This window comes from Mirounga leonina, unplaced genomic scaffold, assembly GCF_011800145.1.
Source record: "Mirounga leonina isolate KUSES-001 unplaced genomic scaffold, KU_Mleo_1.0 Mir_152, whole genome shotgun sequence".
NCBI classification, from domain to species: Eukaryota; Metazoa; Chordata; class Mammalia; order Carnivora; family Phocidae; genus Mirounga; species Mirounga leonina.
This window is the reverse complement of record NW_023270380.1, coordinates 10,917,463-10,932,207: the sequence shown is the minus strand read 5'-3', so window position 1 is coordinate 10,932,207 and position 14,745 is coordinate 10,917,463. Positions and strand designations below refer to the sequence as shown.

The following is a 14,745-nucleotide window of genomic DNA, read 5'->3' as shown; positions in this document are numbered from 1 at the left end:
CTCCCTGTCTGAACCCTTGAGATCTGATATCGGGAGCAGATGCAAAAACTAGGGCTTCTTGTACATTTGGATTGCAACCACCCTTGGACACACCATCAATACCGCTCTAGTCCAAGCCGCCTGCATTTCTGGCCTGTATTTTTATAGTATCAGTCCGTCTGGTCAGGTCAGTCCTCTGACAGTCTAACTTCCACACAAGGGCAGGAGAACGCCTCCTTAATCTAAGTCAGATCACATCATGCCTTCGATGGCCTTCTGTGTCTTGTAGAGTAAAGCCAATGTCTTTATCAGAGGACAAAGCCCTCCACAGCTAGGCCTTGCTTCTGTCTGCCCTCATCTCCTACCACTGGCCCTCCTTGTGACTATGCACCGGCCACACTGGCCTCCTTGAGGGACTGCTCATTCTTTGGGCTTTTCTACATGCCGCCGTTTCTGCTTGGATATTCCTCCAGATACTGCCATGGTTCCCACTTTTACCACCTTCAGGTCTCTGCTGCTCGCACCTCCTGTTGTCACAGAGCTGCTCACGCTGCGTACAAAAGTACCCCTTGTCACTTTTAATCTCCCTATCCTGCTTCATTTTCCTTCCCAGCACTTACTATTATCTCTCCTAGGTATTTCTTTATTTCTCCTCCTCCTCCCCCTGGAACAGAATATTATAGGATATTCTGTCCCCTTCCACTGGAATAAGAGTTCCCAGAGGCTTTTATTGTTCAGTTCACTGCTGTTCCAAGCATCCAGACAGTTTCTACCACATAGTGAGACTTCAGTAAATATCTGTACAATGATAAACCTGATTTCAACATCTAAATAAAAGACTACAACTACCATTTTTTAACAAATAAAACTGGATTTTATTTTCCCTTCCTGAAATAAAATATCATCTCATTGGCCTGTGGCAAATAAAACTGTAAGATGAAAAAAAAAAATCTAACAACTCACAGAAATGGCAAACTCTGCTTTGGCCAGAGTGGTTTTCCTTGGCTGTTATGTCATGGAAGTTTTAGGAGAGGCAAACATTTAAATAGTTTCCTCAAACCAACAGAGACTTCTATACTGGTAAACACGAGATGCTTTTTTAGATGATCTCCCTCATTGTTTTCTAGAAACAAACATTCAAGTCAAAATGAGAAAATGTCAGACTCTGGAAATAGCACTTCAGAAGAATAACAGAGGATCCAAATGTCCAGTCGGCATTGAGCCATGTCTTGTAAATCTGGTCCAACAAATAAGAAACTTCTTACATGAGATCCGTTTGTGAAAAAGAAAAACTCTTGTTTGGGAGAAAGTGTATCCATGCAGAATGCTGGTGTTCCTTCATTTCCATCTTTCCCTTCCTCTCTTTCAATCTTAATGTTTACAGTTCCTTACTTCCACATTAGTAGTTGATGGCGGTGATACTTCCTTCTTTGCATGTAGCACATTTTACCTGAATCTTCAGAGACTGCTGCTAGAAAGCTAAAAATCTCGGTTCTCAAATTTCTTCTCTCTTCCAAATGCCTTTGCCAGCCCAGAAGGGAAAAGGTTTCATTCAAGTCACTTGGTGACCAAGTCGGTTATGATAATGACGCAACTCAATAAATTACAGCTCTCGGCTCTTTCATCTCACCCCATATCTAGTTGTGACTTCTCCTTTTAAAGCCTTTCTGTTTTCGAAGAACTCTGAATGGAAAGGAGAGTTCCGAGTCCTGAAGGAAGCGCCCAGTCATTGGAAGGCCAATTTAGGAAGGGATCTTTTCTTGTGTTCAAGTAGCAACCTGGTGGGCTCGTTTCAGATATCACATAGCTATTGACAGCATGTCCAAGAACAAAGGGGCCCAAATATTAACATCATTGACGCATTTATATTAAGTGTGGGGAGATCACATTCACCAGTGCTGCGTACAGGGGCCAAGAGGTACAAGGCCTCCGTCACCAGAGCCTGGAGAAGACTGGATTCCAGATTGCCACCCAACAGCACCACAACAGTTGTGACCTCAGGCAGGTCAACGTAACCTCTTGGAGTCTCACTTTCCTCTACTATAAAATGGGGGTAAAATACTCACGAGGCAATTGTGAAGAGTAAATGATACAGTGAAGGCAAAGTGGTTGACATAATAAGGACAAACTGCTTTCGATCCCGGTTCTCATCATCTTCCAGATCCCCTCTTACTTTTCAATAAGTCATTCCCCAGAGGGACGCATATGGAAGGAGGGAAGCTCGCTGTCTCCTAAAGTGGGCAATCAGAGCAAGAAGGAGCGGTGCCAGATGGCTCTAGACTCCACGATGGGTGCAGAACTCTTGTCATTTCTGCTGCCTGCTGGGTTTCTGGAGAACAGCAAAGATTAGATTGGGTTGCCTCTTGGGCACTAAGAAAGAGAAGGAAACATCAACCAGAACCAAGTCCCACTCTCCAGTACTTTGTAGATAATAATAAAGAAAAACAAGTAGATGAGGTAGATATAAAAGGTAAAGATCGAGATGTAACAAATAAAAGGAATTTAATAGTAATAACTGGTTTTTCTAAAAATTGAGATCTCAGTTCATAAGCTTGCAGGTAGCCCAACAGAGCAGCTATATCTGAGGACGCTTCGAAACTGAATTATCTCCCCTCCTATGGAGACGGTCTGCTGGAAAAAGCAATGAAGCATGTTACTTGATGAATAAAGGACCTGTGTTTCCTGTGCTTTTAATCAAAATCTTTTCACCAAAATGTCAGAGAAAAATGAGGAATTTAAACTTCTTTTAGCAAAAAGGAATTGGCTCTCATTTTTCCATCAAGGATAATGGGAGATTCTAGCAGTCGTAGGAGGAGATGAAGGTGTCCGTGGTGAGCAGTATTTATCATTTTATTCTATAGTACACGATAGGTTCCGAGATTATGTATTTTTACAGTTCGGTTTACTGAAATGCTAAGCGTCTATTTAAGGAGAGTGAGTCTGTCAGGATGAAAAGCCTTTCGAACAACATTCCCCCAAGTCCCGCAAATGTTTTCTTCCTCCCAATCCAATTAGGTAAATTTATTTATTTTCAATGTACCCAGTCAGGTTTTAAAAGGTAGATTCTATATTTCTGATGAACTAGGACTTCTGTTCAATGGATGTTCACATTGGAAGGTCACCACACTCTGCCCCAAATCCACATTTCCAGCTTTATCTCCCTAAATTCCCCACCACAAAGCCTTCACTCTCACCAAGCCAGTCTATTTTCAGACCCCAAAATATAAGATAAGCACCTCTACTTCCAGCTTTTTGCTAAGACCTTTTTTCTTCTCCAAAGCATTCCCTTCCTGTTCCTCTGCCTGTTCTTCAAGACATACTTCAGATCGTGCCATTCATTCATGCATTCATTCGTTCAGTAAACAGAGACTGAGAGCCGACCACAGGTGAGGGGATCCTAGGAAAGCAGGAACAGGTAAGTCGGAAAAAGTTCCTGTCTTCGTGTACTTTCTGTTCCTCCAGGAAAGACACACATCACGCAGTGGATTAAGTCATTAGTTAATTACAGTTGTAGTGAGTGCTAAGCATCTGAGGCACAGAAAACTGGGATTACATTTGGTAGGAGAAATGGCCTGGTCTTGAAGGTCAGGAAGACACCCCGAGGAAGTAGTTTTGCTTCAAATTGGGAGGATGAACAGGAGGCTAACAAGTCAACTTTCCTGATGGGTGCATGCTTATGATTAAATTGGGATATATTCATAGAGGCGTGGGAAGGAAATTCTTGCCTTCCAGGTGTTAAAACTGCAACAGCAGGTCTCCCCGTTGCCCTGGCTCTCTGTGAAGCTGGGGACAAAAAGCACTCATAATGTTACATTTCAAGTTCCAGAGGCCACCAGGAAAAGGACTTAGCCAACTGTCCCCAGCGAGTTCTGAGAAATCACCAAGAGTTGGCCTTGCTACTCTGAGCCCCACTGCCCAGTCAGTAAAGAGAGAAAATTCAACAGGATGTGAAATGCCAAAGCTCAGCTTTATGGGAATGCCAATATTCCCGGAGAGCTCTTCCTCCAAACCCTGGGAGCCCCCCCAGAGAATGATCCAGAAACACTACCTGGAGAGGGAGCTCCAAGAAGGAGGGGCCCTGTTTTCTAACCAGGTACTTGCTGAAGGGCAGACCCCACAGGGGCTCAGGCGAAGCTCAGCTGGTGGAGCTGCCTGGGAGAGACATCGCTGCCTCTAGCCCTGGGGAAACAGCCTGGAAAGGTTCGGTATGAAGCTGAAATCTGCCCTCTGGGCCAAGAAAACACACCCCACCTTGTCTACATGCAGACCCATCACCAAGCGCAGACAACAGGCACGAACTCCAGGCAAGCCAAGGCCCCCCGCCTACCAGCACCAAGCAGCTGGTCCCGGGAGAGTCTAAAGGAAGGAGTGGGCGGATATTCAAAATCAGACCCTAGATCCATTCTGCCACCAGCCCTTGGTACCAGACAGGCCTGCCTGGCATTAGGGATGGAGCGAATGAGCTCTGAATCGAGACTAAAATAACCACGACCAAGCCTTACAAACCAGCATGAGACTATTCCATCAGCCAAGGGTCACTAGAAAGTTGTCCCAAATGACCAAGACGCCATTCAGGCCCTTCCTCTGTGGAATGACGTAAAGTTCACACGGGAGAGTCTGAGGGCCGTTCCAGGGGACAATCAAGCTTTCTCATGCTTACACCCCACACATACTGCTCAGACTCCCTAAAAATGACTTACAACCACAAAGGGACTGTAAATCAAAGAGTGATGGCATTGACACAGGAATAAATAAATGGAACAACACAGATATCCAGAAACAAATGTAAGTATATATGGAACTTAACATATGGCAAATAAGGCATTTCAATGTAGTGGGAAAAATAAATCTTATGATGTTGATAAAATCGGTATTTCTATGGGGGGGAAGCCCCACAAAGCCCAATCTTTATCTCATACTTCATTTTTTTTTTTTTTTAAGATTTTATTTATTTATTTGAGAGAGAGAATGAGATAGAGAGAGAGAGCATGAGAGCGGGGAGGGTCAGGGGGAGAAGCAGACTCCCCACTGAGCAGGGAGCCCAATGCAGGACTCGATCCCGGGACTCCAGGATCATGACCTGAGCCGAAGGCAGTCACCCAACCAACTGAGCCGCGCAGGCGCCCTATCTCATACTTTATAAAACACATATTACAGATAAAGATTTAAATGTAAAGCATGAGAATTAAAAGTATTAAAATACAATTTAGAATATTTACAGGACTTCAGAGTGAGGGAAATAATAAGTCAGGAAATCCAGCATCCATACAAGATAAACATGCTTAACTAAATAAAAATCTTAAGAAATTATTATGGCAAATGACATTTTTAAAAAGCAAAAGACAAATAAATGATAGTCTGGGAAATATTTGTGATACCACATGAAAAACATTAATATCTTTTATATATGAAATGCTCCTAAGAGACAAATAGCCCACTAGAAAAACATAAGAGATGACCAGGATATTCACAAGAGGGGAATCTAAATGACCAATAAACATAAAAAGAGGCTCAATCTCATTTTCAAGTGAAATGCAATTTCAAGGGAAATGCAAATTAAAATAAGAATAATGTACCTGTTTTCACTTATCACTATGGCAGAAATCTTAAAAGATTAATAAAAAATTAAAAACATCCACTGCTAACAAGTATATAGAAAAGCAGACATTCTCAAACATTAAGAATGCACATCATTATAAAATTTTTAGAAAGTAATATGGCAATATCTGTTAAAATGTACAGATCTTTCGAGCCCAAAATTGCAATTTTGGCACTTTATCACTCAATAGAGCAATAAACAGGAATAAACAGAAAAAAACTGGAAACCACATGAATGTCCATCAATATACAATACGGGATGAAAAATTAAATTCTAGGACTTCCAAACTATAGAAGATTATGCAGCCATTAAATAGAAATAAATAAGATGTGTTTATCTGTGGAAATATCAAATTTTTAAAAAGATTTTATTTATTTATTTTGAAAGAGAGAGAGAGAGTGCGCACGCACACGCACATGAGTGGGTCCGGAGGGGCAGAGGCAGAGGGAAAGAGAGAATCTCAAGCAGACTCCCTACTGAGCACAGAGCCCAACATGGAGCTCAATCTCAGGACCCCGAGATCATGACCTGAGCTGAAATCAAGAGTCAGACACCCCTGAAGAAATGTCAATTTAAAGAGCCAATTTCAAAACAATACATTTAGAAGGCACCCCGGGACACTCACCACACCACTAACATCAATTACCTCTGGGGAGCAGGAAGGGCGGACAGGGCAGGGAATGAATTATTTTCAACCTCTGATTGTTTCATTTGTTGTAAGATTACTGATCAGCTTTGTCATTTAAAGTGATAAAGAAATATTTTGGGAGAAGGGCAAGACTACTTAATTTTTTTACTTTACCCAACAACATCTAATACAGTAGGCATTCAAAAATTATTTGTGGAATAAGGCAGAAAGGAATAGGAAGGAGATGAAATAGGTTTAAACATGTTTGTAAAGGATAAAAAGATAAGCATTCATGGAATGACAAAGCACTGTAGATCCTATAAATAAACAGTGTGAGAAAGGGAAAAGGGATACTGGATAAAATTGGTGAAAAGAAGAAAATGGAAAAAAAGTGGGAAAAAAAACAAATAAAATAAATAACAGACATCAGTGGAAAAGATAAAAGCAACACGCTATTTACCCCAATAAACATAAAAGGGTTTAACTCCACTATCAAAAGAAACAGATCTTTCACAGTAGATTTAAAAACAACTAGGTGGTTTCCTCTGAAAAAACCTAAGTAAACATAAAACAAAAATGATATTATTCACAGATAATAATCCTAATAATAAATATATAAGATCTTAAAAGCTACAGAATTTTACTGAAGGGCATGAAAATTCCTAGAGAACTGTTTTGTTTTTGCTGTTGTTTTTTGTTTTTTTGTGTGTTCTTTTGGATAGAAAGATGCACTATTGTAACAGTGTCCTTCCTCCCTAAATTAATGCTTAAGTTCAATGTAATTCCAATCAGTATTCCAACAGGAGTTTTTTAATGAAAACTGATTCTAAAGCACACAGAAATAAAACATAGATTAGCCAAGAAAACTTAGAACAAAAACCATCAAGAGGGCCTTACTCTACTCTGTTAAAATTAACTGTTTCCATGAGGAAAGGAATTTAGTGGAGAAAATCTTTGTTTCAGATTTGCACTTATCAACATTTTGGGAGCATTCTGTGAAATTTTGTAAAACTGGAAACTTCCTACATGTCCATCAAACTGGTTTAACACATCAAGGTAAACCCAAAGAACAGAAATATTAGGTGTATTGATAGATATACTAAAAATATATCCTGAGCAATTCCATATACCTGAAGTGCACAGTAAGGGTATCTGAAGCCAGACTGTGTAGCCAGAGGCTGGGACAGAAGAAGAGAGTGTGGGACAGCATGAGGAGTTTTGCTTGCTTGCTTGGACACCGACATGGGGAAAGGGGAGGAATGGTACATAGATAACTATTGAGTAAGTGGATATTCACTAGGGAATCTTTACAAAGTTAGAAATGGACCCCCAAGATCTTTAATACTTCATCAAAAAAACCTTCCATCTGTGAATTTACTATAATTTTTAAACTATTACATTTTGGGTGAACAAGTCATAATTTTTAAAATATAAGCAAAGTAAGCATTTCCTTTAGACTCAGTCAAACAAATAATATTTTGTCGGAGGGCAAACTTCTCCACAGTGAATTATCTACTTTAAGGCTTCAAGGTTGCTGTTCCACGTTTGGTGGTTGTATTCTAGAATTTTAAAAGCAATTCTATGTTCTCCTAATTTATAATTAAATATACACCTATATCTATTGCCATTGTAGAGCTGTGGAGCCCTACACTTCTCCATAAAGAGGTTTTCATTTCTTTTAGCCTATATTCATATATACATGGGATCTTCAGTTATTACAATTTGCCTTCTTGAGATCTTACATAGTTTTATTATATCTTTGCTATCATATAGCAACCAGAAATTAAAGACTTTACCAAGATGAGTTATTTAGGGAAAACCAACTCTCCCTTCCCCACCCTCCAATCTAGGGAAGAGATGCTCAGTGGTGTGTTTCTAAAGGTTGGGATGACCCCCACCCTCACCCCACACACAGTCCAGAAGGAAGTAAAATATCTTTCTCTTGCAGGATTGTAAGGTGGATCAAGGTGGTGGATCCCTGAAAATGGAAAGGTAGGGGCTGGACATCAAATGTCTAAGGGGCAGGGGTTTGGGGGGGTGGTTCCTGTCCAGGTAGAGACCTGGCTCCCACTAGCGTGCCCTGCCCAGGGGGCAACTTGCTGCAGAACGTGCGAGGAGCACGCCTCTGGGCCTGCAGAGCCTCCGGGTCAGTGCAGGGCTGTCCCATGAGGCATCCCTGAGTCCTTCCAGGCTGCCTGATGTCAGAGGATCAGGCTGGGCCCAAGCCTACATAGGAGAGGAGCACCAATAATGCTGGCAATCTTATGCACTCAGCACCATGCCTCCCCAGTTCCTGGCACTACTGAAGCCTGGAATTCCCACATGACCCCAAAGGGAAGAGAAGAAGCCCTAATGATCGCGAGGGAGGGTTTTCTATCAGGAAGGTGGAGAGGGTAATTTGTAAACTTAGAGAAACAAAGAAACAGACATCCCTTTGCACTCTAGTGTTGTAGATTCTAACGCAAGTTGACCACACAGTGTTCTGGATACAAAGATGCCGTTGTTTTGCGCAAGGGCCAAGTAATGATGCCCACTGTGTTTCCAATACCCTTACTGATACACGGGATTTGTCTGGCTGCCTTAATCCCCAACACCAAGCATTCCACTCCTTAAACAGACACCCAGGCCTTTTCCCTAGTGGTAAAGAAGTCACAGACATTAAAAAGTCACCAAGAGTATTAATAACAGCAATGTGCTTACTATGGGTTCAGTGCCCTGACAAGGTCTGTACTCAAGAGTGTCTCACTGAGTCTTCACTATGATCCCACATGTAGATCATGTTTGTTATCCTCATTTTGTATACAAGAGCTCAGGGAGGTTAAGTAGTTTGCCCCAAATCACTCAGACTGTGAGTGGCACAGCTCTGTTATAAATTCTGGCTCCCTCCATCAGTGCTCTTGACTGTCCTCTGCAGGAGAGCCGATGCCAAGAGCTAAATGGGTATAAAGACACAGTGCTGGAGAAGTCCTGAGACGCTTCCCCTGAAGAACAGAGCTGTCAGAGAAGCCCAGGAACTCAAGGGCCCAGGGCTGGCTCCCGAAGGATGGAGACCAGAGCACGTGTCCCAGTGTTCCAGGCAAGGGGAGCTTTAGGAGCAAATGCACGAAGAATGTAAGTTCATTCCAGGAGCCTGGAGTAGACCCGGATTCCTGAAGGATGAAGACTAACTCTACGACTGTCCCTGCCTCTCCCTCGGCTTCCTCTTAGGGACCGTTCTGATGGGCTCCGTGTAGACCGTTTGCTTTCATTCATTCACCTCTTGTAACGTTAGGCAGCTTGAGGGCTCCGGTCTGAAATTAGCAGTGTTTCGTGGGGTCAAGGCAGGGGAGGACTAGCATGTTTCCCCCCCGGGGCTATCTGACCATGTTTCTGCTCAGATGAACACGGTTCCCACCTCTGGGCAGTCATCTGGTGGGAGTAGGAGGGAATGCTCCTCAGCATACAAGGGGGAGGAGGAGGGGTGCTCCCCGAGGTGCCAGTACCTGACCTGGTTCGTTCGTCGTTCCTTTCTATCTCAAAAAAATAAATGGCCATTCTGGTGTTAAGGATGGGAGACAGCATACCAAACCATTAAGGAAACACATCCATCAGGAGACCTTTAACGTACACGTTCCTTCCATCTAGGCATGTGGGAGGCAGCATGGTGCACGCAGCGAACCTTCTGTGCTTCTCATGCCTGAGAGTCGCTCACCACGTCCCACCCACTTTATTCTACACTGTTCACCCCACAGTCTTCCCACTGCCTCTGCTGTGGGCAGCCCCGTGTATGGATTCAGACCCAGATGCCCCATTACAGCCCAATGAGGAGTTCTATTTAAATGTGTAGGAAACATGGGGGAGCCTGGGTGGCTCAACTGGTTAACTGTCTGACTCTTGGTTTTGGCTCAGGTCATGATCTCGCTGTCTTGGGATCGAGCCCCTCGGGGGCTCTGTGCTGAGCACGAGGCCTACTTTGGATTCTCTCTCTCCTTCTGCCCCTCCCACCCGCCCCCGCCCTTGCAAGTGCACATTCTCTTTCTCTCTCTCTAAAAAAGTGAAAACAGGAGCACCTGGGTGGCTCAGTTGGTTAAGCATCTGACTCTTGGTTTCAGCTGAGGTCATGATCTCAGGGTCCTGGGATCAAGCCCCGTGTCAGGCTCTGCGCTCAGTGGGGAGTCTGTTGAGGATTCTCTCTCTCCTTCTCCCTCTGCCCCTCCCCCCCACTCTCTCTCTCTAAAATAAATAAATATTTAAAAATAAATAAATGAATAATAAATGTGTAGGAAACATGAAATCAAGACAATAAGGATATTTGAAAGGTGCCTCCTTTTCCTCAGCCACACTTTCTCCTGTGTGGTCCCCACGAAATTGTGTGATCTTGTAGAAGGCAGATCACATCTGAAATTCCTCGTCTCTAAAGTCAGGGTGGAAGAAGCAATGAGCCCCGAGGTCCCTTCCAGTCTTCCCTGGTCTACCCAAGCTTCACCCTTTTATCCCAGCACCCAAACGGGGAACCAAGCCAGAACCAGCGGACTCCAAGGTCATCTGACCACAAGAAGCTTATAATCAAGTTGGGGAATAAAACAGATGCTGTTCCTTCAGCCAGTGGTGTGTGCATCTGTGTGTCACATGGTACTTGATGCTGGGTGGGGACAGAGTGGCCCACGGGACCGCTTTCCTCGTGGGTTTTTATGGCTCCGTGGAGAAGACACTGAAAAACAGGAGTCACAATGAACTCCGATGAGTGTTAAATAAGACAGAATCCCAGACGTATACAGGAGGGGTGCTGATTACAGATGCAGAGTCCTGGGCCCTACCCAAACCCTAGGAATCAAAATCTTCTCAGAAGCACCTCTTAAATTTTTTTAATTAGCGATCTTCATCAGGCAAGTTCAGAAAACACGGTGATCAGGAGTGCGCAGGACACTATGCGAACTCATCCCTACAGGAAATCATTAGCAACAGGCGGTCTAAGGTGAAGTATGTCCTGGAGAACTGGGTGTAAGCAGTTAAGAGTATGCACTCTGGAGTCTCACCAACAGGTTCACATCCGAGCATCACTACCAAGAATGGAAATAATCATAATAATAATGTCTTAGGATCGTCGTGAGGATTAAGGGAGATAATCCTGTGATATTAATGCATAGAGAGCGCACAGTTATAGAACCAGGAGGCGAATCATGAATTATAAGAGGTTGTCTACAATGGGTCCCACCTGGAATAATGTAATAAATAAGTAATTATCAAAAAAAAAAAAAAAGTAGTTCCGTGTCTTCTGTAAAAAGCAAAATAAGCAGTGGGTAGGGGAAAATCCAGACCATGTGTAATCAACAGGGAAGTCTTTCACATAAGAGATGGTATTTGTGGGCGCCTGGGTGGCTCAGATGGTTGGGCGTCTGCCTTCGGCTCAGGTCATGATCCCAGGGTCCTGGGTTCGAGCCCCGCATCGGGCTCTCTGCTCCTTGGGAGCCTGCTTCTCCCTCTGCCTCTCTCTCTCTATCTGTCTCTCATGAATAAATAAATAAAACCTTAAAAAAAAAAAGAGAGATGGTATTTGTACTGATCCAAGAGCGCAGACATGATTTAAAAGCAGGACTGAGTGAGAAGGAAATGCAAAGAAAGCAAAGGCTCGGGGCTGCTCACAGTTTGTAGGAAGGCAAGGCCTGTCACTGACTAGCTATACACTTCTGGGTAGGTTAGTCAGTTATCGTGGGCCTAAGTTTATTTCCCTGTGACACTGTGGGGTTTTGTGAATTATAGTCACAGTTTTATGTATATTCGGTATTGCCTCATCTTCAGAGTCCGCTCTAATTTAAAAATTCTGAGAACTGCAATACACAGAGTGTCCACGAGGTGGCAGCACGTGGCTTTGTAGATGGAGGTCTTCCTCAAGGGACCTATGATGTAACCCTGTAATAATCAAACAAGCACGTATCCAAGTCTCTCCGGAAAACACAGACAGAAGACATTAACAATCCTCATACTGAGCTCAGTGTTGAGATTTATAATTTAAAGAGAAAGCAGATGTTTTTAATCCCTTTGTTTTAGGGGTGCCTGGGTGGCTCAGTTGGTTGAGTGTCTGACTCTTGATTTCGGCTCAGATCATGATCTCAGCCCATCGGGCTCTGGGCTGAGTGGGGAGTCTGCTTGAGATCCTCTCCCTCTCCCTCTGCCCCTCCACTTGCACTCTCTCTCCCCGTCTCAAATAAATAAATAAATAAATAATCCCTTTGTTTTAGACCGATAGGTGGTAAAGGGTTATTGTTGGACATTTTGTTTTAACCCTTTATGGCCAGGGTGGCTTCCTTCATAACAGTGAACTAAACACAGACTTATTTGTATGGGGTCCAATTCTGATTTGAACCCAAAGACCCTTACCCTCAGTAAAGCGTACCAAGTCAATAATTTGTAAATGTTTTATTTTTTTTAAGATTTTATTTATTAATTTGAGAGAGAGAGCATGAGTGAGGGGAGGGGTGGGGGAGAGGGGAAGGAGACACCCCGCTGAGCAGAGGCCCAATGTGGGGCTCGATCCCAGGACCCTGGGACCATGACCTGAGCCAAAGGCAGATGCTTAACTGACTGAGCCACCCAGGTGTCCCTTGTAAATGTTTTCATCATAAAGAGCCTACATATCCCACCATACACCTCCAATAAAAAGGAAAAGGAGAAAAGTTCTATTTCCTTTTCAGATATTTTTTTTAAATGGTGTCAACAGTATCATTTTTTATAGTTAAAGTAAACTCTCCTTATTTTTAAAGTTATGACTATTCAAAAAATTATAAGGAAGAAAATGAAAATCATCTTCAAGCAATAACAATATGTTTCTGTCAAACTATTTTTGGTAGATAGAAAAGAAACACAGATGCGTCTACACACCTTTTCTAATTTAAAAATATTGTGGAATCTTTCCATGTTAATAAAAATATTATTATATTAATGATCAGTAGCATCCAATCGTTATGATCACTAGCAACATACTTTTACTGAAATGTCTGGCCTTTTCTGACAACACTATTCTTCATGAAGTCGACAGAAATAGCGCCGTGGAAATATGGGTAATAATCAGAGAGGGACCGATGCAGACAAAATAAGGAAGACAACAGAACGTAACAGAACTAACAAATGAGCTGATGAAAAATACATTTCAGAAAAATTTGGCTGGAAGCAGATTAGTCCAACAAACACTGAGGCAATGACCTGAAAACAGTAAAGGAATATATGATCTCTCCAAAGCAAGAGCTCAAGGAAGGGAGCAAAAGGAAATCTTTAAGGCAAGCTGAGTATTTTTTAGAAGTCAATGACTTTGCTGTGTCAGGCTCAGCCAGACATGATGGAAGACAGGGAAAAGTCAGGGAGGCAGAGCCACAGAACAGCTTTTCTTAAGAATCCAGGAAATAGGGAAATCTATCGAGACACAAAGTAGATTACTGTTTGCTTAGAGCCAGGACGGAGATACAGATAGAGATAGAGGGATGGAGTCGAATGCTTTAGGATATGGGGTTTCTTTTCAAGGTGATGAAAATGTTCCTAAGTTGACTGTGGTGATGACCGCATATATAGGTAAGTATACCCAATACCATGGAAATGTACACTTTAAATAGTTGAATTGTATGGTCTGTGAATTATATCTCAAAGCTGTTTGTAAAAAAAAAAAAAAAAAGAAGGAGGGAGAGGGGGCACCTGGGTGGTCCAGTCAATTGAGTGCCCGACTCTTGGTTTCGAATCAGGTCATGATCTCAAGGTCATGAGATCAAGCCCCGCGTCAGGCTTTGCACTCAGCGTGGAGTCTACTTCAGATTGTTTCTCCCTCTCCCTCCCACTCACTCTCTCTTTCTCTCTCTCTCCCTCTCAAATAAGTAAATAAAATCTAAAAAAAAATAAAAATAAGAATAAAATTTAAAAAGGAGGGGGAGAAGCCAGGTAAAAGGTGCTCCACCAAGTCCCAAGCCCAGGCAAGAACATGAGATTCACACTCAAGAGCAATCCAAGATGAGGTTTGCCAGGGGTTGATGTAATCAATTCTTCACTTTTCTTTTTAAGATTTTATTTATTTGAGAGAGTGAGTGAATGAGAGAGAGAGAGAGAGCATAAGCAGGGGGAGGGGTAGAGGGAGGATTTCCGCTGAGCAGGGCGCCCAATGTGGGACTCGATCCCAGGACTCTGAGGTCATGACCTGAGCCGAAGGCAGACGCTTAACCGACTGAGCCACCCATGTGCCCGATGTAATTAATTCTTGTATCATAAAAATCTTCTTATCTCCAGAATGTCCACCAAGAGACTGCTCTTCTCTTAGGCCAAGCAACTGCATGTCCATCAAAAACATTTATTTCTTAAAGGCAAGGGCAGTAAGAAAAATGTTCAAGTTTTTATTGGTTAAAAAAAATTCCATGGGTTTCAGTTTGACATAGACTAATATCACGAACAAGGCCATAGTATCAGTTTTTAAAACATGCAAATCAATAGAATCCACAATATACCGTATGCTAAGAGAGTTATACTGAATTCACACTCCACGAGAGGAACCCCGCTCTCTGGGGTGGACGGCGCAGGCCGGGAC

General features: G+C 42.8%; 1 protein-coding gene across 3 annotated transcripts in view; it reads right to left on the bottom strand.

Moving 5' to 3' along the window:
- The window catches only part of RNLS (renalase, FAD dependent amine oxidase), a 278,209-nt gene that overhangs the window by 254,757 nt on the left and 8,707 nt on the right, over positions 1–14,745 (bottom strand). The gene's annotated exons all lie outside the window — the stretch shown is intronic.